At 40.2% G+C, this 26902-nt stretch overlaps 1 long non-coding RNA gene across 1 annotated transcript in view; it reads right to left on the reverse strand.

Annotated features, from left to right (window-relative positions):
* Window positions 1–407: 407 nt before the first annotated feature.
* Window positions 408–26902, reverse strand: part of LOC117270505 (uncharacterized) — an 87798-nt gene continuing 61303 nt past the window's right edge. Inside the window, exon 3 of the long non-coding RNA XR_004502810.2 lies at window positions 408–541. This is a non-coding gene — a long non-coding RNA (uncharacterized LOC117270505). The remainder of the gene's footprint in view (window positions 542–26902) is intronic.

Here is a 26902-nt window from a genome sequence, read left to right on the forward strand (position 1 = left end):
CATTGAGACATAGGCCACACTGAGTGTTGAGTTATAATCAGTACTTTACACTGGAATTATAATTCCTTTGTTACTCTAAATACTCAGATTTAAACATCTGCACAAAGTTGCACATCATATTTCACTTCGAATGATTAAATGGTGTTGACCAATCAAAAATGCTGCTAAAAGTTCTGTGTGAAAAAGTTTAGACAAAAAGAAGAAGGTTATGTATTTCTTCCTTCATATTTGTTTCACGATTTGAGCATGTTTTTTAGATGGCTAGGTTAAACAAAGTGCATTGACACAAATGTGTTACAAACAGCTTAGTTGTTTATGAGAGAGAAGAAGACAGTATTGAGATTGGTTTCAGTAGTGGCAGATAGTCAAGGTGGCAGTATCAATATCAGACACAAAACAATTCAGTTTCGGTTTCAGTTTATTTATTTACAAAAGGACAGTACACATTAATCAACAGTGTTACTGTAAATGTGCCAGTTTTAGCCAGCCGGCTAATTCGCAACTGCAGTCCTTTGGCAAGATGTTATAGAGAACCACAAACCTGAAAGATAAATATATTAAAAGTAGACAGCATCATAGTATAAAATAACAATGACATAACACAAAACAGAATCCAGTCCATCAATGCACTATAGCCATATTGAATGCACAACACAATGACAAATAAGGTGTAGAAGCAGAGCAGCACAGACAGTACATATCACGAGCAACATAGTAGTAGAAGCATAGTAGCACAGATAGCAGCAGGCGCAACAATTCACGAGTCATGCAGAAGCACATAATAGCAGAAGAAAGGCAAGCAGCACATAATCAGCCATGCAAATCAGAAGATATACAGAGAAAGAAAGTTAGATGCAGAGCTAGACATGGCGGGTGACAGAGACACAGTAAGAGTCCATTGGGATGACAATACATACCAAAACAAAGCATAAAAAACTATACAAAAAGATTGATATAAAGACAATGGTTGTGAAGCAGGATTCAGATGCAATGACCAATAAAATGTAGTTACACCATGGTGTGGGTGAATACTCGATTATAATTGGATGCAGAGAGTCCGTTAAAAACTGATCGTGGACACCTACTAAGTAGTTCCGGTGAAACTGCTCACTAAATTAAGGCACCGGCTAAATTAAAGTGTCAGTATCTGTAATCTGTTTACAATTAATAATAATGATAAAAATAAACTTTATTTCTATAGTGCTTTTCTAGCCAGTGTTACAAAGTGTTTTACATTATAATACCATACAATATGAAAAACAAAGAAATAAAAGAGTGTCATTCACAGAAAATGCTACTAAAGAATTATTCATAACTATAAAATATAATATATACATGTACACGTATGCCCATACATACACATATACACACTTACAGACATATACATACACGTCTTTAAACATACATACACCTATAGGCTTTACATAAGTACACACACACACACACACACACACACACACACACATACATACATGCATACACACATACTAGATCACACATTATTATATAAATGCCAGTCTGTACAGGTGGGTTTTTCACAGCCATTTAAACTGAGGAACTGACTCAGCTGATTTGATGTTAAGGGCGAGTTTGTTCCATAACTTTGGAGCTAAAATAGTAAAAGCACGATCGCCCTGTGTTTTAAGCCTGGACTGTGGGACTTTTAACATTTGCAATAATTGCAATGAACTTCCAACAGTGAGAGTCGATGCCTCATCCTCTTTACACCACGGGAGGGAAACTTTAACAGACTTTAACTTTTGCTTTTAACACACACTGCAAGTAGCTGCTGCACTGGCTCTTTGAACTTAAACACTCAACCTCATCCCACCCACTGGCCAACTCACTACTTCAGGCTGCAGCCGACAGTAACGTTACACATGGCGTATCGTTTGTTCGTGAAAATTTTGATATTGATTTGGGGATAATGACTGCCTGGATAGCTGACCAGTCTGGTTTTAAAATATACTGTCAAACTATATTTGCTGTTTGTCAACTGTGTGCAATGTTGCTGGAATCTTGCTAGCATAACATTAGCTTTGTGGCTAATAGCTGGGCAGACTAGAATATCTCCCATTGCTAGGTCGTATCTAAGGTTCGTCCTATTTACTAGAGATGTGAATAACGTTTCTATTGCATAAGAGGCAATGGTTTTTCCAGGTATTAGGTAAACCCTCAGGCGCTATCAAGTTACCAAAAAGCACAAGCATAAATATGAATGAATATTTTTACTTTTTTTTTTGGTAAATGACTATAAGGTATAATAGTATAATGCCCTTCGTGGCGTCCATCATCACTTTTTAATTGCCTTTGCAGAGGCAACTTTCCGCCTTCACGTCGGCCATTAAAGTGATAATGGACATCTCGCTGGGCATTATCCCTGACATGTTGGATAGCCAGAGGGATACACTCTGTATCAGAGGATATACAAGGGCACTACCAAATGTTCCACTGTCAGCCCTTAGAAACACAAACATCATTCATACATTTTGTTTACAAAGAGATGAGAGTGATGAATCATGGAGAAAAAATGATGAAACACAAATAAAACCCCCTAATTTCTGTCCAAAACTGATTCTTTTTAAATGTGTTTCTGTCTTTGTGTGCTCAGGCTGCTTAAAATATAGAGATGGTGCTGGAAACAAAGATGAACCTTGACATAACACAAGAGGGCGCTATAGTTCTACAGGTGATCTTGCTGTTCTTTGAGCCTCATGTGCTCCATGTTGTTGATCAGAAACAACAGTGTTTCACAGGCTTCTCTGTTTTATGTTGTGTACGCTGCATTCTGTTATGTACACAGCTGAAAAACAATATGTATTTTCATAGTTCCACTAAAAATAGTTAGCACACTGTTGAAGCGTTTTCTCTAGCCGTTCTGTGTAGTCTGAAGGAGATCCAGGCATTATGGATTCTGTACCCAGGCTGAGAACAACCCCCCGCTCAGTGGAGGTCAGTAAAGCGTACAACTATTTCCTTTCTGCAGGATATTAACACCTGCATATCTGTCCATCACAGGCCTCACACCTCAACAAGTGAAATCATCCACTTCCTGTGAGCGCCCTCTCGCTCACCTCCCCGCTTTATTGTTCATCTCTGATGTGTGACGGCGTGCATCCGAGAATGTCTCTGTGCTGACGCATGATTGGTAGAGCCCCCCTGCTGCGCCCGTCTCCTCCAGGAAGTAGGCATTTCTGCCCAGTTCCTGTCTTCCTCGCTGACCCCGCAGTCAAACATGTGCATATTTACAGGCATGGGAGCGGCGGGAGAAACACTTTAAATTCAGATAGAGGCTGAGCCTAATGGCTGCATCGGAGGGACAGTGATATCTGTTGATTTCTGTTTGATCGTACCAGGAAGGCATGGAAAGAGGAGAGATTATGAGTAGGAGAGTGGGAGCATGGCAGGACTGGCATGGCTGTCAAAGGGAACTGCTGGGAGAAAGGGGTTAGAGATTGTAAGAAAAAAAAAGTATTACAAAAGATTCAAGGAAATATGTGTGGAACTGCAAGATGGAGTAGGAATAGGAGGCTGTAGGAGTGTACAGTTATTCCATGTTACGTTCAGCATTAACTGCATCAACTGATCATCTCGCAGACCGATCACAGCCCATAAATGAGAGTCAAGCCTCTCTGTATCTGTGGACCACATCTCCTCCTCTCTTCAGAACCAAAAGTGGGTCCATTCTCTTGTTCTTCGTCCGAGGACGGGAGGAAAGGGCCCAGGCGCTGGAGGCAGGAGGGTAAATATTTGTTTTGTGGTCTCTCCGTTGAGCTCCAGACCTCTGTGTGCCTCTTAAGAAAACTTTCTCCCGCACGGGAGCAACCAAAGCAAACAATCCCACATCACGCCGTCTGGCTCGCCGTGGACCCTCGTGTGTTTGTTTGTTCAGACAGCCGCCATGACAGACGGAGGAACACTGGGAAGGAAGAAATCTTTAAGAACGAGAGAGAGGGGGAACAAGAACTGAAGAGGAGGAGGAGGAGGAGGAGGAGGTCAGGCTGTTTCATGAGATAGAGGACTGATGGAGGACTACACCACAGATGGTGTGCTTGTCCTATTCCCAAAAGCTTTGCTCTCTGCAGACAAGGGTCGAACAGTATTTAAAAATAATTCTTTGCATATGTTGTAACCTGCTTGGTGTCTAAAAAGACGAAACGCACCACACGAGGCAACAGGAGTGAGAAGAAATTTAGACAACAAGAAAGTGTCTGAAAGGCAGTTAGGGATGCTTCACATCACCGACAGCTTTATGACAGTATTTTAAGGAGCCTTATCCATGGGCCCTCGTCCTCATGATGCTTGAACAAATATAGTCTTTAAGAAATAGTAACATCTCCGAATAGCTTCTTTGCATATGATGTCACACATCGGTGAGCTGTCCAGATGGAAGGCAGGCAACTGGAATCAAAGACTACCAACACTGCACAAAAGCCTGATTTATGATGTGTAGGGCTGCTCCAGCTGATCAAATTTGGGGAAAAACAAGGGCCTTTTTAAGCACTGAAAACAGTGGGAAGTAAAGGGGACAAGTTAAAAAAAAAACTCACTGAGAAACAGCGGATCAAAAACCTCCATCTTCAATCTGAAGGAGCGATGTCAACTGATGACATAAGTTAACATTAAAGCATGTTAAAGACCCAGAATTTTAGGAGCATTTCACCAGACCTCAGGGAACAGTTAACCTAGGTAAAAAAAAAAAAAAAAAGTAGCTAAACTTAGCTAGCATTAGCTTGTAATGTTAGCCTGACAGTCTGAAAATGCAACATGACAGAGTTGAAAATTAAAAGACAGTTTTACTCAAGCACATTCTCACTCTGACCCTGTCACATATCGACGTTCGGTCATGGACTTTCAACAACCAACGCACACAGGGTACCTTGCATGTTGTATGGACGGTCTATTTTCAAAATACACCTCCGTCTCTACAGGACATGTACAGTTTGCATACAGTCTCTTTCAAAATACATGTACTACGTAGGTACAACGAGCAAATTTACTTTTTTTTCCTTCAACAACAAACACACGGTAACTTTTAGCCAAAACACGCATGTGGTTTGGTTTAGGCACCAAAAGCACATGGTTGGGTTTAGAAAAAAGTAACAGGGTTTGGCTTTACAATCCAGTTTATTCTCACTCCAACCTCGTCACATATCGACGTTTGGTCATGGACTCTCCACGTCCACATACGACGTGCAAGGTACCCTGGGTGCGTTGGTTTTTGACATTCTTGGACACCGTGTCAAGTTCTCTTCTTAAAGATACACATCCGCTTTCACAGGAAATTTAACGTTTACATACAGTCTCTTTCAAAATAAACGCACTACGTCAGTACAACTGATCGTGTTCTTTCCTCCAACAGATAACGCATGTGGTTGGGTTTAGGAAAAAAGAACAGGGTTTGGCTTTAGAATCTTACCAGACACAAACACCGCTCTCTCGGGTGAAAATCCGTGTTTGGTGGACCCATCTACCACTCCTCCCACCTGCCCCAGTCAGATTTTCGCTGCCTTATCTTTTGTCCTTGTCTCACAGTGTTTCCCCTTGATGCTGCCGGGTGCTGTTAAACTATAACCCGGCATGTATTATGCTGTCATCAAAGGGCGCCTTTTTTCATTGGTTTCTGACACCGCAAGTCACTGCCAAAGCACTGAATTTCGACGACTTCGCAGTGAGACCGGGCTCTACAATCATATGGGAAGTGAACACCAGCCGCCCATCCAAAAGTTGGTGGTTGTTGGGCCCATCCACCACCCCTCCTGCCCACCCTACTCAGACTTTCACCCCTTAACTTACCTTGTTGTCCTGCTGCGTTTTCCCCTGATGCATTACACAATAACGGCGACCAGCCACGTATCATGCCAACGTGAAAAGACAGCCGTCTGACAGCATCTGACAATGAAAGTCACTGCCCAAATGCCGGTATTCGACAACTTCGGAGAGAGACCTGGTTGCCAAAAACAAGACGGCAGTCGTTACAGTCGTTGCCCCACTGACACACAAAATCATTGTTGTCCCGTACAATATTGTACGCTTTCATCGGCTCGCTGTGCAACATTAAGTAACGTTAGGAGGTTGCGAATGAGCTAATTTGTAATGATTGCGTCCATACCGGGCAAATCGGTTGTTGTATAAGTTGTGGCAAAAATCACTTTTTATTTTGCACATCTAACATGAGTATCAATTTTCCGATGATAACTGCTGCCTGCAGGCTCATCAAACCCTTCTATGTAGTCACATTTCTTTATTTCCAATTCACGCTGCATAGGGATTTTTCACTTCCTGCCCTCCGTCAGAATTTCATGCTTCCTTATTGTCACATGATTACAAACAAACTATCGTCTGTACAAAATTTAGGTGTTTCATTTGGGAGCTTTTCACATGAATCATTTGGATACAAACTAGTATCTTAACTTTCCATATGTTTGCGTGTGTGTGTCTTTGCAGCTTTACACATTTGTCTGTGTGTGTGTCTGTGTGTGTGAGACTCCCTCCTCCCCTCAGTGTGTATATATGTGTGTGTGTGCAGGGTGGGGGGAGCAGAGGGGTTTGAAGGAGCAGATCAGAGGATGCTGTAGAGGCTCACTGAGCACTGGGGTGAGATTAGCTCCCTCACAGAGGAATCAAACTGACCTGGGAGGCATGCCATCAGAGGGACAGATGGATAAGAACTATTGACCTGCTGACCTGCATCAGATTCTCACTAACTCATGCTAATTCCCATGCAAATTGGTACAAATGTCCACCCTGACTTTTTATTTCTTTCTCTCTGTCAGTTTCTAGTTTTTCCCGTTTTACTACTTGCACACATATTCCACACAACACACCGTGCGTACACACAGAGACATACAACACATGCACACAGACATATAAACACACACGCATACACACCAACATGCAAACACATTCTCCCTTGTGGCGTGCCCTCATGGTGGTCGGTTGCACTTCTAAAGGCTTAATCTGTCGGTCCCACCTCCCTGGTTAAGAGAACAAAGACCCCTCTCCCCTGACACAAAGGGAGCTCACACACCCCTACACACACGTCCGATTTCAGCCCCAGACGGACCACCCATCCTTGAAGACCATTGCCGCACACACAGAGGGGAGACAGCAACAGTGGCTGTGTGTCAAAGACAAGAGTGTTGAGCGACTCTACTTACGCTGTTCTATGTATTAAAGTCTCTTTTCCATTTTTCCCAGAGTGGGCAGTTCACACACTCTTTGGGGGCATTTTGTTTTTGTGATAGAAAAGGCGATCAAGGGACACCATGTTGAGAAGTCCCTGGCAGGCTTTGATCCAAGGGTTTGCTGGGATCTGTGGCCTCAGTGGTGGAGAGATTAGATTGTCTCACCACTGAACAGAATTATCGCCATTCTTGAAAAGAAAAGGATCAGATAGACAATTATTCTTTAAAGAGCAGCTATTCATGGCAGCCACTTTAAAGGTCAGTAGATGCTGTATTGGAAGATGTCAGTCATTCTTAAACAAGGTTTGCATCATGCAGCCAATCACAGACTGTTGCTTTCTGAGTTGATTCAATTTTCCCTGTGGTGCTTTTTAATGGAACTGCATTCTTTTTTTTGTGCAGGCTGATGTCATAGGGAAGTTACCATCCCTGCTCCAGTCTCTGCTAACCAGCCAGCTATGATCTGTTCAAAATAAATGAGCCAAACAACACTGCTGGACTCTTCAGAATCTCAACTGAGAACAGCCAAAACTAAACTGACATTACATTTACCAAGCATTAACTTGTGATCCAGCTTGGGCTTTGGGTTGTACAAACAGTAAGTCTATTGTAAGTGGCACAGAAGACAATTCTTCCAGTGTTTCTCAAAGTTTATTCAGCACAGAGCTTCTTTCTCCACACTGCAAAGCTAAAATAGCAAAGTTAATGTGGACTTAAACTTGTGCGTCACCTCTATGCAGAGTCCATGCTGTAGCCAACACACATGACCTACACCGTTGTGAGCATTTATACTTGGGCGGTGGTGTGTCTATGTTATTATGCAGTTACACCTCCGAAACACTAGTCGCAGTGGGGTTTCTGTTGAGTTTTGTTGATTCACAACACACCCAAAACACACATTAAACATGGCTTAATAGCGACGATTTCAAACACAAGTACATAAATCGGCTTCATCATAACTCGCAGCATTCACAGACAAAGCACTTGTCTTTGCTGGACACATTTTCCCCACAAATACAACATGCTAACGTTTTTAGCACAAGCCTATGGCATTTTACACTGTATAAATTAGCCTAGCGGCTAGTGGAGATTTCCTCTACTCATATGAAACCAGGGACAACAGCAACATTAAACAAAGGTAACGTTACAAAATTTGTCTCCATTACAACTCACAAGGTTCACTGACAAAACAGCTGTCTTATTACCTCCGCCAAGGAGGTTATGTTTTCGCCGGCATTGGTCTGTTTGTCTGCAAAATAACTCAAAAAGTTCTGAATGGATTTTGATGAAATTTTCAGGACAGGTTGATAAAGGGACAAGGAACAGATGATAAAATGTTTGTGGTGATCGGTTGAAGCGAAGTGGATAAAATAATAAAATGGCGGGAAATCTGAGCTGCTTGGCGGAGGTCCGAGTGCTTTTCTAGTACTAGACATGTTTTCCAAACAAATATAACATGCTAACATTATTAGCACAAGCCTATGGCATTTTACAATGTATAAATTAGCCTAGCTACAAGCGGAGATTTGCTTTACTCAAATGAAGCTAGGATAAATCACACACAGGACTTAAAATGCTATGTTGTGGAGGCTTTATTGTCTCCACAATTTATTGTTTCTAATCTGTGAAATTAAAGTAAATAAAGCTTCGTTTCCACTGAGGGAAATGGTTTCAGCTTACAAAAATAAACAGAAGGTCTGTGTCGCTGTATTTCTGGGGAGGTGCACGTCAGGCTACAGCGTAGGTTACGCAGTAGGCTCTGTGTCGACACCTATGCCATAGGTATGACGTTGGTGGTTGAGTAGTTTAAGATGCGCAATATAACCGTGAACTTCCATTTGGCAACTTTCCATATCATTTGCCTTCTCTCTAACCGTCTCCTATGTCTCACTACTGACATACAATCACATAAAGGCAATTTCCCAAAAAATATTAAGAACGTCTTCAAGGTAACAGTCCAACAGTTGGGGAGATACGCCTATTAGCTTTCATGCCCATAGTTTGTTTAGAAGATAAATATCATTCTAATGTTTGTAAATATGAAGTTACAAGATTACATGTGTTCAGAACATATTTAAGTGCACTGATTAGCTGTAAAATGAGAGAGCTTGTGACCAGGCCACCATGTTGGAAACAGTCGAGCCAAACAAAACACCGCCCACTGGCCGAGTCTTAGACTTTCTCATTTTACAGTTAAACAGTACACTAAAATATGTTTCTGCAAACATTTTAAGTGAAAAATAGGCAATGCAGTAACAGAATCTTGATTCATATTTGATTAGTGCTGCCTAGCTTGAGAGTTTGACCGCAGTTCACAAGAAGTGATTGATAGCTGCGTGAGAGACTCCTTCTGATTGGCTGTTTTACATGAGCTGTGGTAGACTCTTGCAAATGCCATTAGAAGCACTAAGAGGAGAAGGAACATTATTTTTTTCCATGACAACAATATTTTCATAAAAGTAACCAGCTGCAGTTTAAAGAGGGAGTTATGTGCTGGATGATTTCTTGGAGTGGGAAATCTGAAAATGGTGTGCACAATTTTGCCACTGTTTTTTCGTTGCATCCGTATTACTAATTCATCTCACTTCTGCGAATCATCGTCGCGGTAAAATCTCGATCACTCTGATTATTAAACACCAAATCATGATCAATGATTTGTTAAAAGCACTCCTGTTCAAGCCAACTTGACAAATTGCTTTACAGGATAATATTTAATGATCATTAACAGGGAGATGAATGTAATTAGAAATAATGATGAAATATATCTCTCATAAATCATCTAAAATTAAATGTGAAATTCGCCTTTGATTGACGTTTTACAAACCCCTATGTAGCCTGCAAAAATAATAACACAAACAGTGAAATTGGCCAACACCCGAAAAAGAATGTCATCCATCTTTCAACATATATTTAATCAGCTCTGTATCATATCATCTGCAGCGATCTCAGGTTAAACCATGTGTACGCCTGCTCTGAAGAATGCATGAGGTGCGTATATTCTCACCACACATTCTGCCTTAATAAATACCAGTTTACGTGGTGGAAAAAGTGTATGCATGGTTTTTGTGTGTACATATCGTTAATGCATCTGGCCCCTGGAGTCTCTGCTGGTTGCCAGGAAGTAACTACACCCGGCCAGGAAATAGTCTAGTTCGTAAAACCACAACTTTTAACTTTTTACTGGTATTTGTTACCTTTGGACAGAGCCAGGCTAGCTGTCTCAAGGTTTTATGCTAAGCTAAAGCTACCAGGTGCTAGCTGTAGCTTCATATATACCGCAAAGACATGGGAGTGGTGTCAAACTCTCCGCAAGAAAACAATTAAAGTAAAATATTTCCCCAAATGTTGATTTGTTTCTTTTAGTTTGCATTATTCTTGCATATCTAAATGCACATTTGAATTCCAGCTAGTTGTTTATTTTTTTCAACTTAAGCAGGATTTATACTGTACAGCCGTATCCTACCCATAGATATTAAGATTCAAAAGCTGATCAGATGTCAAACACTTAACTCCTCAATACTGTGTGTGCTGAACTTCATTGTCAACAACATATTACAGCACTTGAAGTAACCATTTCCCCCAGGATGTCTTCATTGTTTACTAATTTCTCCTCAATAAAAGCAACTACAAATCTTCACACACCACTGCATTTTTCCACACAACTCCATCAGTAGTTTTCTGAGTCTGCCTTTGATTAGTCCTGTCAGTATGTGAGGAAAAACTGCCCTACATGGATTATGTTTTACCACATGCTTTAAGACAGTTTTTGGCCTCAAGGGTCCGCACAGAATCCAGTTATTTTTAGATGTTCATGTGTGTCTTAATGATTGAACCAACCCTCCAGCAGAGACCCTCTGCCCCACACGCTGAATATTCCCCCATGGATCATGCCAGTGTGTGCCATAAGCCTTACACTGCTCCATTGGCTGAGTAAGTGCATTTGTTTGAGCTGAGCTTTCGTCCCGTTTACTCACAGCCTCTGCCGAGTTGCCAGCCAGATCTCCATAATCCGCAAACAATTATCATATTTGCCTCAGCGGACGACTCAGGTTTTTGTTTACTGATTCAAAATTAACAATTTACACAGCTGGGTTTGTAGCGAACACCTTTCTTGGCTGGCGGCGGTCCATCTGGAACCAGAACAGGAGGGGTGGTAAAAAAAAAAAAGAAAGAAAAAAAGAAGTAGACATACGCAAATGAGTCTTTGACAAATTGAGAAAGTGTTGTGTTTCTTCATTTGAGTAAACTTAAAAATTTCATGGATATGAAAACAAAATAACTTAACGACAGAGACAAAAACTGGATTCAATAATTTAGCTTTCAGTTTAGTGGCTATTGTGAAAGCAAAATATAACGGCAACATTAAAATGTATGAGTTCAGAAAGTGGGTGGTGTTATTTTTCCTTAAAAATGGAGCATAAAATGTGAACTACAAAACAGAAAGCCTGAAAACAAGCAGGCAGATATGTTTGTAATGGTTGGAAAAGTTTAGCCAGTGGGTTGCATTTATTTATATTCATGAGCTGGCCTTTTCTCTGTCAGCTAGTGAGCAATAATCACTTCCTTGTGTAAACGATGTTAAATGAGGCATAGCTGTGAAGGCCATAAAACTGACACGGCACAGAGAGAAAGCTCCGACTAAAAAGAAGCTTTTGTTTACTTGCAGTGTAAACACAGTTACAGCAAGTCAGAAGAAAATATAGATTTAACTTCTTTGTTGTATTTTATCTTTCTGTATGACTTCACATTTATTATCCAGAGTGTGAATGTAAAGATTTACAGAGTAGTCTGAGTTGCATCAAACTGTTTACTAATATTATTTTAGTTTCAGTACAGATGCCAAACAATACTTTTTGGATACCCTACTTTGAGTGACAAATACTACACCGTTCTTAAAGATTTAGCACACAACAAAGTCAGTCACTCAAAAGTGAATACATGTCAGTGACAATGTGCAGGATACCTTACTATGGGAAGTATAAAGAATGTTTTCTGTTTTCTTTATCAAATGTGCAAAATGTCTACAATACAAATAGCTATGTGTAGTGTATTTATGTTGTTATTGTTTTTGTCCGATATGTTTTTTGTTTTATTTTTTCTTTGTTTGTTTGTTGTCATTTATTTTCCATTTCTCTTTCTTTAAATATGTGAGGTATTGTGGATATTTGCTTTGTTGTCTGTATGTGTGAAATACATTATCTTTTTGACTATGTACGCATAATATTAATCTCAGGAGGTTTTAAATATACTGTTTTTGGAGGTGTTTCACGAATTGAGGCTATTTTGAATCAAAATGATTGACAAAATGACAACGTATGTATATGAAATGTGTTTTATAGCATCACTTTATTTATTGATATGAGTTACCTATTCATGGAAATAAAGAAACAGGGTTTTTTTGTTGTTTAAACACATCTGATAAGACCATTTATTGTTATTTCTACTATGGGTAGTTTCTGCGTTCAGATTATCTGTCCATCGGAATGGACAGAAAAATAACATACTGTCAAAACCTTTTTTGCTAATGATTTATGAGTGCATTTAGAGTCGAAATCCACCATTATAATATTTTTTGTGTGCATGTTTGGAACATAATTGGGTTCTGAAATGGGATAGATCTATTAAAAAAAAAAAGTCAACATCAGAGATGCAGGCGCAGCGAACAAGACTAAGGATGCAGTCACACTGGCGCTATTTGGTCCATTTTAAACGAACCCTGGTCCGCATCTACGGATAGTTTGGTTTGTTTGGTGTGGTCGGAACGCTCATTCAAACTCTGGTGCGGACCAAAAGAGCGAACCCTGGTCCGCTTGAAAACTGGGGGTCTCGGTTTCCTTGCAAGTGAACCCTAGTGTGGTTTGCTAAAGACTGAGCATTAGTTGCCAACTTTCAGTCATATTTTGGTACCAGAAGAGTATTTCTGTTCAACTTTTTGCTGCAACTCTAAAACTGTCTTTCCAAGATTAACAACATCATCAGTTGTTTCAGGAAATGCCCCACAATGACATAGGTAGAGACCATTGATATTATGAGGGAGGCAATAATGGAAGTCATTGTAACCATGACAATGCAGGTCCCCTTACCGTAACCCTTTAATGTCCTGTTAAATCATTCGGTCAAGCACATTTTGACGCTGTAGCTTAATAATTAATGTGTTGAGCTTAACTTAATTAAGCTATCTCTACCATTTGGTTTGGGTATGTTATGCAAAAAATATCCACTAGATGTCGCTGTGTCTTTAAATAGTCTGTCTTTTCAGTTCGACCCCTACGGAGAGAAAGTCACCCCAGACATGAGGGTTCTGTGTGGTGGGATTTTCAAAGGTAGGCATGTTTACCTTACATGTTATAGTTTCAGGGGTTTTACTGAACAGATTTATGTAACTTAGTACAAAAAATAAATGTCTACTAAGGGTAAAATCATTTTTAAAAACATGCTCTACCACACAGTTTATTGGTCCTTTTATGGTAAAGGCAGTGAAGCTAATGTAACTAAAATTGACTATTTGCCATGAAATAAACACACATCTGATCTTTTATAGTTACAAAATCAATGTTATTTCATTATATATTTGATGAAAAAAAAAATATCAGTGCGAGTTTTCACCATGTCTGCGATGTTTTCAAAATACTATAATGGTAAATATCTAAAATAAATACGGGGAAATAATACTAGTGCTGGCAATACGACTAATTCCATAGTAACAAAATTATATATTTTGGTATTCTAACATGTTACAAGCATTATAACAGTAGTTTTAATTTTTTTTTAATTTTTAAGTTAAAAAAAAAAGATTTTTATTATAGTTGCCCCAAAGAAATAAAAAATGTAAAGAAAAAAGTTTCATTGCTCTTTTCTCAGTGAGGACATTAAAGGGTTAACAAAGTTGCCATTTTAACCCAAACCACAATTTTTCTCTTATCCTAACCAAGTTGTTTTTGTGTAAACCTAACCCTAAGCACAGACATGTTATGTGGTGATTGAAAAGATGTTGATAGGAGCGTCAGTTCAGGAAATGTTTCAATGTGTTCAAGAGGATACGGAGAAATAACATATTTTGTTGTTTAATTTGGAGGACTTGTCACTCATTTCAGCCCTTTAATCACCACATCATCTGGTCTGTCCTGCAAACATAAGTCCAATACAAGCAATTTTAACATTTTAAGACCTTCACACCTTCTATTCACAGAGCAAACTCAAGAATTATCGCCTCTGGATGTACACAATGTGACAACAGAACCTGTGACCATCTGTGCTCAGAGGTTATTTCACCACCACACTGATTATTAGTTCTTACTGGAGCTGAATGCTGAATGCTTATAAATTACCATACCAGAACAACAAATCTTTCAGTCGTACCTCTACATACTGCCATGCAGCTTTTTTAAATTCACTGGGGCTCACACTACCGTCAACTATCTGCCACCTACAGGCCAAAACAAACTGTAAATGTATTTGCCAATGCTGTTTGGCCAACTGTGAAAGGAAAAGGAAGGATTTGGACACTGGATGTATTGGGCAACAGGTACTAGTCTGCCAGCCCTGCTGATTGTGCCAAGTCATAAAACTGGGTGGAACTGTTTGGCATGCAGCTCCCTGTATCAACCAGCAGATCTATTGCTTTGGCTTTAAGATTAGGGGCTTTGAGATTGGATTGAAGTTGGGGGGAAGGAGGAAGGAGGCATGAGGAGAGAGAGGGGCAAAGGCAGACAGAAAGAGGAAGGGGCAACAACAGAGACAGAAAATGAAGCTTAGGAGGAAATGCAGCCCAGTCGCCACTATAAAATGTTGGCGGTATATGTTTCTGCAAACCAGGAAGATGTTACATTTGTATGTTTTGGGTCAAATTACATGAACATGAGCTGAGTTTCTCATCAGTTGGAGGAGGGGATGGTGGAGGGCAAGACACAGGCAAGACACCACTGTCTTGACTGATGTTCAAGACCAACAAAAGCAGGTATTTTTTAACGAAAGCTCAGACATTTCCAGCCGTGTTTGGAGCCATAAAAGAGGGTATTTTTTTTTTCAAATTAGAGTTTGGGACATTCCAACCTGGTCTTACTCCAAAGTTGTTGAAATCCGGTGCTTGGGTAATGACTTGCAGCATCAGACACTGACGAAAGAGCCATCCTTTAACATCAGCATGATACGCGGCCGGTCGCCGTCATAGATTAACACTCTACCCACCAGAGTATTATTTTTAAGTTGCCAGCCACTCTTTGAAGTATAGCGGAACACATTGCCACATTCAATTATCGTTCAAAGTTCTGTTGTCTCCTCTGTGATCGTCTTGTCTGTGCGTCACAGTCAACGTCATGACGATTCAGTTTCCTCCCACCACACGCGTTTGCTTCTACGTCCAAATCAGAATCAGAATGTTGAGCAAAACAGAAACTGTTGGAGTCTGAGTCCATCGACTTCTCCACGGCTTGCACAACTGTAAACTTTTCCATTGGCACTGGCATTTTCGTGCAGTTTACAAGCTGCTACATTTCTGTAAACAACATCTTCTTTCCATTTCTAGCAGATCTTCTTCTTTTTACTTTTTGGACACAGAAGTGCTGTTCCATTCCACAAGATGTGTAACAGCGCCCCCTATCTTATAACAGTGACAACACGGATTGGTGGAATATCTTGTCAATGGCAAGGAAGCATTCTGTCATAAATGATGGAAAATCTCGGCAATGGCCGGGATAGTGTTAATGGCGCTTGGTGGTGTCAGGGGGAAACACAGTGGGGCACAAACTAAGGTTAAGGTGAGGAACGTTTGAGTAGGGCATGTGGGTGGGTCCAACAAACACCGTCTTTCACTTGGGAGAGCGGTGTTAATGTCCCGTAAGATTATAAAGCCAAACCCTGTTCATTTTTTCTAATCCAACCATGTGAGTCAGTCGTTGAAGGCAAAAAATGTCAAATCCCTGTTTCCTGTGAAAACCGAAGTGTATTTTGAATTAAGATAATGATGGTCAGAGGCAGAATTTGACACAGCGTCCCAGAATGTCAAAACCCAGCGCACCCAGGGTACCTTTCACGTCGTATCTGGACCTACAGTAGAAAGTCCATGACCAAATGTTGATATGTTACGAGGTAAGAGTGAGAATGTGTTGGACATTCCCACCCATGTTTGTAGTGACCATACTGGGTATTTTAAGTCAAAACATGATGTTTTCCTAACTCTAAACAAGTGTTTTTTGTTCCTAACCCTAACCACATGTTAACCACAGAGATGTCACAACATAAAATTGAAAACTGTAACATAGAGAAATGCAAAGTTTTAACATATCCATGACACATGAAACAGACAAATGTAACATGTGGTTGCAGAAACGTACAATACCAACATTTATTCTGGCGACTGGGTTGGAAATGAGACAGCCTTACAAACAACAAGTGATAAGCAATTATTCGCAATACCATCGACCTGTTCCACTTTCTCACCCATCTGTCTCCGTTATGCAGACGGAAAAACACTCACTTTTTACACATGATCACTCATGTTTCCCTCATGTCGCCCATTATTGCACCAGCAAAGCCAAGTTCTGGTGAGTCACACTGAGATTTGCTCGGTAATTGCACCAGAGAACTCATTCACCCTGAAGCGTTCATGACTGGTCATCTTAAATGACCACTAGCATCTCTGCCTCTCATATGCTTCCTACATCCTTTAATCCTACTTTTTTTTAGGTCTTCGCTCGGGGATGACTTCGTTATTGTGTTGTTCTCCACACTCGACATCAGTCTCCCTCATCAGATGTGTACTTCAGAGTGAAATGCGGTCTATCTTGGAGAGTACTAGGAAAATGCATTCTAGTTAGCTGCTGTCTGACACTGTGTCTCCACAGCGGTGTGTGTGAACCCCTGTTATTCTTCATTGGCAGTGATATTTATAGAGATGTTTACATTGGCCTTTCAGAGAAATGGAGATGAGCGATGAGGCAGGCTGCTTTTCTCCCTCCCAGTTATATCTCTCAATATGCCTTTGGATTATTTCAAGATGTCGGTGAATCTGTGGGCACATCCTCGGGCGTCGGCTAATATTTTCACAAAGGCGAATTATAAAGGTTTAATGACATGACAGAACATGTCATTACTCTTGTGCAGCAAAGAGGAAGAAAACTAGGGGATGAACAAGAGGCTTTACTTCTTGTCATGGGTATTTATATTTGTCTCTTTCATCTGTGCAGAAATGATTTTGTCCATTGAAGCTTCTACTCCAATTACTCAACGAGTTATTCCGATCAGTGCCAAATGCTGAGTCATAAACCAGAAATCAGATGCTGATAAAGATTCATGTCAGTACTAATTCTTGCTCAGTAACTACAACTGATACTTCCTTGGGAGGCTGATATTTTTTGTAGGTCAATAAGTGCTGTGTGGATGTTGATCTACTCCACCAGCTAGCAGCTCGTCAGCTTAGCTTAGCATAAGGAAGAAAGAAATTAGTGGGTCCAAGAAATGATCCCATATATAACAACTACCTCACCCCAGTAAAGACAACAAATTGTTTTTTCACTTTGTTTTTGTGACACCAGGGGTCAGCACCCCCAGGTCCCAACCCCTGCCTGCCGCCCGGCACACAATGCACGGCGGCTCCATGTTATTAATTTGGGCTGAGCCCAACCGGGCCCCATGGTCCAAGGCCCGGCCACCAGGTGCTCGCTGGCAACGCTCGCTGGTAGGAGGCCCCGGGGCAGACCCAGAACATGCTGACGGGATTACATATCTTGTCTGGCCCTCCAGGGTCCCCCAGGAGGAGCTGGGCAGCGTTGCTGGGGAGAGAGACGTCTGGAGTGCTTTGCTCGGCCTGCTGCCTCCTGAACTGGTTTCGGAGAAGCGGTTGAAAATGGATGGATGGACTTTCTTTTTGTACTAATTCAACAAATGAGACAATGATGTGTTATTTCAAGAGGTTCGGTTGTTGCTGGCAGGTGGATTTGTTACCTTTGGATAGAGACAGTTTAGCTTTATGTTTAACAGACAGATAGAGTGACACTGATCTCCTCACCAACTATTATCAAGACAGAGATTAAAAAAAAGAATAATGCTGTAGTCACTACAGGCTGCAACTTGAAACTTTCAGTCAGTTGTATATACTGGTCCATTCCCATTGGTAGCTTTGTCACTTTCTACCTATGCCAATCCTCAATGCCTATGTGCAGTTTCACATAGATTGACCATGTCAGTGAGTAGAAAAACGTGGGACAGACAGAATGACTGACTGACAGAATGACACATTGACAGTTTCCGTGATTATGTACAGCATACCATACCATGACTTAGTCATACCAAAAAATTAGAAAAAAAACCCCCAACACTGGGCCACAGGGGGAGCCACAGCGATCGGTCACATTTTAGTCATTTTTAAGCATTTTTCTGTTGTTATAGCGCCACCCAGTTGCCAATTAGAGTTAAATTTCTCCAGTCACCTTGTTCTACATATCTACCAAGTTTAGTAAAAATCGATATGGCGGTTAGGGCTAGATAAGAAATTAGCCCTCTAGCGCCCCCATTTTGTTTGATGGGGTCAATAATGGAGGGGTCCCCTCAGATTATGTGTGGTCATATGCCTACAAAGTTGTGTGGTGATCGGTGAAACCCTTGAGATGTTATACACCTTTATGTGATGAGCCACGCCCTCCGCAATATTCATTGCCTTATAGAAGCTCAGTTTTAGTAAGTTTTCCAACTTTTGCCAAGAGGGAACTTTAGATATTGGTCCCTAGATTATGTTCACAGAGTTTCATGCAGACTGGTCCAACTTCCTAGGAAGAGATGGATTTGAAGTGTTTTTCAAAAAATTCAAAATGGCGGAAAATCTATATAACCGTTAGCTATGGGTTCTTGAGGCAAATTTGTTCCTCATGAGGAGAGGCATCTCTGTGCAAAGTTTCATGTCTCTACGACATACGGGGCATGAGATATGCCCATTCAAAGTTTGCTATTTCAATCAGTTGCTATAGCGCCCCCCTTTGGCCAATTGATGTAATATTGCTTCATTCACATCCTCCCATGACCCTCTACCACTGTGCCAAATTTCACATGGATTGACCAAGTCAGTGAGGAGAAAAACGTGGAACAGACACACACACACACCCACAGAGTTTTCGTCATTATATAGTAAGATACATAACTTCTAGGAAAGTAGGTTGCTTCCAACAACTCCAACAAACCTGCCTTGTATGCATGTACATCAGCGTTTCTCTCAAATGGTATGTCACGGCCAATCCAGTTGTGCCGTGGGATTTTGTGATCACCACACATATTCAACTGGGCCTTTACAAAAACTTATGACTGAATTTTTAATTGACTGTATCAGTACATTGTGTGCACCCATTTCCCAATAAAGAGACCAACTCTAGCTAGAAATGTGATATAATTTAATTTAATTGAAAACACTTTCACGGGGGAACCTATTTGTCACTGTTCGTGCATGGGAATTATAAGTGTGTGAAACATCAAAAGCCCAGATTGGCAGCCAGTGTGAGGGATGATAACATTTAAATGGAAGAAGCTGTGAGTGGGACAATGGATCGTTTTATTGTACGGAGCAAATTACAACAAAGCACCAGCAAAGACGGCCTACCACTGAAAGAAAGGAGACAAAAAACTGTCAGTAAACAGTATCATGAAAGCTACCTGTCTTATTCTTATTGTCTTATGTTGTGATAAGAGTGATGACACACGTTATAGAAGCTGTTGTGCACAGATATAAATACAGGTGTTGAGATTTTGCCTTGCCCTTTGGTGTGTCTTGGGCACAAAAAACCACTGATGTACATGTATCTTGTGTACATGACGTACAGTAATGGTTGTGGTTTTAGGAGCAATTAGCTTACTGGAGCTATTCCTTGACCAACAACTGTAACTGCCGTATCCCTGTGCAGAAGGAAGCGTGCATCTACTCATGAACGAGACGCTCCTGCTTGTGACAGCACAAGATGTAAACATGAACGGCGTCCTCCTCAGCTGAGCTGTGACGTTAGCTAGCTCAGCGGTGCTAGGTGAGCTAATAGCAGATGCACGTTTGGTAGAAAGAAAATACAATACAATACAATACATGAAACTGCTCACAACAAGATCTGTGGATGATCTTGAGTAACCAGGTCTTGATTTCTGGAAAGAGACATTGCTGTTGAGTTCACCTGATATATTTTTGGCACTTTGAGCACCACAAGCTGAGTGCCATCTAGTTCCATTATAATCATGAGAAGGCAGACATCTCTCGAGCCAATATCTCCAAAACTCCGCAGCTCACACCAAAACAAGGCAGACTGATAAATAGCACCACAGGTAAGAGGAAAAACATGTATTTTTGATTTTAGGGTGAACTGTCCCTTCAATTGTAATGAAACCCTGTTGGATGTATTATTGGAACAAGATAACTCATATAAATAAGACATTTTTTGTACGTTATTCTGCTTCCAAAAAGGGCTAAACACACCCAGAACCTATGTATTTTATCTCTGTGATGGAATGGAAATGTTGTCATCTGACTGCGGGTAAGATGGCAAACATAAATCCCTAAATGCCAGCATGTGCATAACTTTAATGTTTCGTATGACACTGCAGGAAAAGATTTGCAGTTCTGTGGATAAATAAAGGTTTTAAATAGACTGCTGGCACAGATTCATGCTGTTTACCATGACTTCCATCCCGCACACTGATTCTTGGCTGAGTCCGCACCCTGAGAGATTGGAAGATTGATTATGTAGGCCTGTGTGGGTGTCTCATGTAAATACATGCCATTCCTCAATCCAAACCAATGAGCCACTCTTTCCAGGAGCACAGTCTATTATTTTCTGGCCCAATTGCAGGGCTTTCATGCTTTTCCTCGTTGCATTCCAGGATAAAACGAGGTGACACTGACATCTGTGTGCCCTCTAAGCCTGTCTATGAAATGGAGCATGTGAACTTGGGACCACACAGCTCTGGCTGCCTCCAGATAGTTAACTGTTTTTGTACACATAGCGTTTGTTATCTCAATGTTGAGTTCGTTTGGTAGTTGATAACTTACTGTGATACACTCTGAGGCTAAACTGCAACACGTTCAGAAAACATCCAGAGATATTCACTATGTGTAATATATGAAAATTAAAGGCTAAAATAGTTGATAATGATCAAATCTGTCTGCAGTTTAACCTTTGCTAATATGAACGTTTTAATTTAGAGGACAGTAGAACCACTGATAAAAACACTCTGAAGATATGCTCTGAAGATTTATTGCTCGCTGCCATGACAATTAATGAGTGGTATAATGTCGGGTGTGATAGCTTTACACACATCTTAAGAAGTCAACTCCCAACAACATTCAGTTATCTTCCGACTATCTCTAATCTTCTCATAAAGGTTTGGTAGTTACACCCGTTGTAGTGTTAATGTCAGCTATGCATTAACCCTGAAGGACGTTTGTGAAACGCGATCTGTCGGACAGTTTAGTCTTTATGAGGTGGAACAAAGCTGTTTCACAGGTCAGTCATTCGGATGTAAAATGCTCTGCCAACAGACATAAATTTTATGTTTGCAGCTATTATTCAGCTATTACACAAAGAGATGGTTTGATAGTTTATGATATGGTGTCAAATGCTTAAAATGTTGACAGGAATTTTATCCAGATATCTCAGGTAATCTATCTCTGCAATACTACAGTCATAAAGTCATTTTCATTCCCAACATTTGAAATCTAATGAAATGGCTGTTGGTCGACTGGAATCATGTGGTACTATGTGGAAATTCTTCTAAAAGCCATTAGCCACTTGAGTAGATGAGATAACTCTAAAAACACAGATAACACACTGACCTAAATTATGAATTTTGATCATATGACAAATGCAGAAATTAAACACATAATAAATGAATGTTTATCAAGGTGAGCATTAAGGTTTGGAGTATTTAACTTTAGTAATGGCCAGGTGAAAAATACAACAGCTATAGTTTCAAGAAATTACATTTGCATACAACTAATTTGAAATGGTAAATACGTTTTAAGGGAAATGTAATGCCGTGAAAATTTCATTTTCTACTGCTAATTATTATATCTGGCAGGTCGCAAAAATGTCGATACTCAACGGATCAGCAAAATGTTCGCTGACAATGTATTTCAGTTGTTTTCCTGTTGGATGTGTTATTGAAACAAGAAAAGGCATATAAATTAGACATTTATTGTACATTATTGTATTCTATCTCTGTGAACTAATGGAAATCTTGTCATCTGACTGCGGGTAAGATCGCAAACAAAAGTCAGTTGTTTTCTGACAAATCAGGCAATCTTACAATACAGTATCCACTTGTAGTAACTACAGCATCATTTATGTTATTATGGTTTTATTAATATTTCGCCAAAATCATGATCTTTTCCAAACCTCAACCAAAGAGCTTTTGTAGCATTTTAATAACTAAAAAAAAAGTTGTCTCTGACGATTATAAAAATCCAGGCAGCAATTACATTGCCAAAACATACAATAAGGAAAGCACCTCAGTAACATACAAATGTAATTTCTAGCACACAGGGTTGAATTCAAAGGGTTTTGCTTATAGCGTAGGTATATAAGAAACCTATACTTGAATAAACTACCTATGCTCCAAGACTTGACCTGAGATCCTCAAGTCTACCCTCACTAGTTGTCCCTAGATAGAGGTTGTAACTAAAGGTGACCAGGCTTTTGCCATCAAGGCCTCAAGGCTCTGGAATTCTGGAGATTAGGCTGGCCAGCACATTACCTATTCTTGAATTATTGCTTAAATCATATTCTTATAGGAAAGCTTTGACTTTTAATGCCTGACTTGTACTTTTTTGTATTTTATTTCCTTTTGTTTTATTTTTGCCTCTGTACACACTATTTTTCTCAGCTCTTCACATTTTATTTTTAAATTGTATCAATTGTATTTAAATTGTATTGTTATCGTTATCATTTTCATGTACTTTGTGAAGCACTTTGTGACCTTGTTTAGATAAGTGCTACACGAATAAAATCATTATTATTTATTTTTATTTATTACTGAATTGATGACATCACTCAGGAAACTTCCAGACATGAGATGACAATTTATTTCAAGGTTTAGGCAGTATACAAGCCTGTCTTTGCATATTTTTATCGGTTATTAATGGAAAAATGTATTGAAATGTGTCAAAGGGATTCAAGGGGCCTCATGCTGGACTTTTTCTTTAGGACCCCAAATTACACCTTAAGTACACCCCTGTTGAGCAACATGGCGGGACCAGGCCTCAATGTGCATGAGCAGCTTCTGTACCAAAGTGTTTTTGAAATTCATTAATTTATTTGATAGGGACGATACAATTTAATGCAATTCCAATAGAGTCTGGGACTGATGTGCTGTACAGAGAGTTTATAGGTATTGCTAATTTTCAACTCATGTCCCTAGTTGGACTTTTACGTGTAGACTTAAAATGTAATTAAAAATATGCAGTTTTAATCATCATACAACCGCAATACGCTATAAACATGGAAGACACAATAAAATACATAAACCACATAACACAATGCACTTACACTACTACCCCTTAAAAGTTTGAGCACATTTAGCTAGGGCTGCTCCCTGATAGTCGACCAAACATTAGTCAACCAGAAAGGTCATCAGTCGGCAAGATTTCATTGTTCGCTTAGTGGCAGAAAAAAAAAGAAACTCTATTAGGAGCTGCACCTTGTCAAAATAAATCAAAACCTATATGACTGGACCATGTGGGAATTTAATTTGAAAGGACAGACACAGGAAGTAGCCACGCTCAGCAGTCAGACAGGAGTCAGGTTACAAACCAATCACAGCCGACAGATATCTTTCCCTTCTTCTGTAAATATTCAGTCTGATAAATACGGAAAGGTTGACAATAGGCCTACACACATGGCTGGTACCTGCGGTTATTCCACAGGCTAGTTAATAACATGTCGGGCAGGAAATCCAAAGTGTGGGATCATTTTGAGAAGGTGAAGGACGAACCCAAGGTGATATGTAAACTCATCTTCATTGGTCGACTACAAACATGACGTATCATCTGAAACATGGAAGAGGCTACATGCCCATTAGCCACTTAGCACAATCATTACTGCTTTGCCGACAGCGTCATTAACAGGCGGCTCGCTCAGTGTGTGACGTGCACTTGTAGATAAAATATAGGCCTATGTTAATGAAGGTTCATTAGTACGGTTTTGTATTTCTCTGTAATGTAGCACAGTGTTAACAATGTTACTGATACTATTCTTTCTCACACCTTCAACTCAAACCATTGTGTTGCCCCGCCCAAAATATATCATTTCAAAATTAAATTAATATCGTAAACATGCGGGTGACTAGTCAACTAATGGAGCTAAATGATGACTATTGGTCAACTAGGAAAATTCTTAATCAGGGGCAGCCCTACATTTAGCTAAGAGTGGGTGCAGCTCTGGTTTGCTTTTAGCCAGCATTTGACCTTTGTTGTGAAGGACTGTAAATCTATCACAATCTTCTCCTTCTACTATCTAAGCTGACAATTCAGCTTTTATATGATATCTGCCACTGGGTGTTACACAAAACTTCAAGTTCACACTCTTTTATGTAAAATCAATTAAGTAAACGGTACTACTTTAGCTGTCAGGATAATGTTGGTTTTGCAGCCACACAAAGTACAGGTGTGACTAGAGGGCAGTCTTGGCTTTGTCAGGCGAATTGTAAGCTGGACTGTGTGTGTGTTCCAGTGATTTATTCAGCCCCCCTGCTGAATGCCATGTAGTGGCTGGACACCCTGCTGGCTGCAATGACAGGCTCCATAGCAATCTGCCAGACACACAGCAGGACAAGACAAGCTCCCAGCTTCTGTTCTGTGTCTGGAGCTACATATCCATCCTATTGCTTTTCCCTCCAACATCACCCCCCCTCTCTCTCTCTCCCTCCCTCTCTCTCTCTCGCTTCTCTTTCTCACTCACCCACTTTGACTTGGCATTTGCATCTTTTTTAGCTTTTGGTTACAGAGTTGCAGTGTTCGACTTTTAGATGAATCACCGTGGCTGCATGCTGGACTTTGCAGCGACCGGTGAATAATAGCTCATGTCACGACAGCCTTTACTCTGTGTTTTACGTGCTGCACTACCAGATCAAAGCTGGAGGGAAATCTGCTGTTTTAATTACACTTATACTTTGTCCTTAAAGTCTTTAAATACCTTGTAAAATGCATGCTAGCTATTACTAATTTTGCTCCTGAAAAGCATTACTATTACATTAAAGTGGTGAGGACAATGTGTTCTTTAAAGGAAGCAACATTTGGAAAAGAAAAACCTGGAAGCATTTCATGGTAACAGAATAAACTGAATTTTTAAAGAAGCAAAAAAATGCATCCTCAATAAGTTAGCCATATAGGTCTCTCTTTCTCTAAGACACACGACATGAATACAGACACAGGAAAGCAATTTAAGAAACACTCCGGCCATTGACACATTCATCCTTATGACTGTATGAGTTTTGCCATGGAAAACATTACGCCGGCACTTTGCCTCCGCTCCGAGCATATCCCTTCCCCATTCTCTCCTCCCCGCCAGCCACCACTCCCTAATGACTGATCAATCACCGCAACCATATGTGGTGATGTCATGTTCCTTGACAATGAAAGGTCGGGGCTTGTCGTGTCCATCTGCTCCGGTTTGTGGAACATTCCAGTGCTTTAACATTTGCATGGCTGTCAGACAGACAATAAAAACTAATTTCCCTTCACTGAGAAGAAAAAAATGAGGCTGGTGTGAAATAACAGATCTAGAAAAGGTATATCTCTATCTTCATAATGTAGGAGACAGATATGTGTTGATGTTTCTCACATTTCCACACTTCAATAAACCTGAATATATAGAATAGTTCCTTATCTATGAGCCACAAGATTAGTTTCTTTATATGATGATGATGATTTTCTTCATATTTATGTTGCACCTAAGAAACAGAGTTTGACAGACAAAGCAGAGGCAGAATACCTCAAACAGCAAGGCCAAGCAAAAACAAAACTAACTTGAGGTAAAATTAAAGGGGACCTATTATGCTTTTTCATATTTTGTGTCTTTTCCTTATATGCTCCAGGCCCCCTACTGCAACTGTTTACATTAGCAGCCCACACTGCTACATGTAGCTAAATGCTAACATCAAGGAAACATATAAACTTGGTAGTTTCTCCCTGATTTCAGATCTAATTCCTGCGTGGTTGCATTTCCAAGCTTTTACTGGTGGATTGTAAGGGTAGAAAGTGCTGCTAGTCATTTCCTAGCTGCAAGTACGCTGCTAACATACATGTAACTACATGCTAATCTCACAGAAACATGTAATTTTGGTTGCCAATATGAATTTCTTTACAATTTCAGATCATACTGCATATACAATTGCATATACAAGCTTTTATTTGAGGTTTTTCAGGGTAGAAAGTACTGTTAGTCTTTCCTAGCTGCTAATGTTCATGTAGCTACATGCTAACTTCACCGAAACATATAATTCTGGTTTCTGATGTTGTAAATTTCTCCCCAATATCAGATCATATTGCTGTTGCAACATGTCTTGTTATATTTATAAGCTTTTATTGGTGTTTTTTAAGGGTAGAAAGTGTTGCTAGTCATTTCCTAGCTGTAAGTGCACTGCTAACATACATGTAGGTACATGCTAATTTTACGGAAACATGTAATCTTGGTTGCCAATGTTGTAAATTTCTCCCCTATTTCAGATCACACTCCTGCTGGAACATGTCTGGTTGC

This window comes from Epinephelus lanceolatus, chromosome 13 (assembly GCF_041903045.1).
Source record: "Epinephelus lanceolatus isolate andai-2023 chromosome 13, ASM4190304v1, whole genome shotgun sequence".
Lineage (NCBI taxonomy): Eukaryota > Metazoa > Chordata > Actinopteri > Perciformes > Serranidae > Epinephelus > Epinephelus lanceolatus.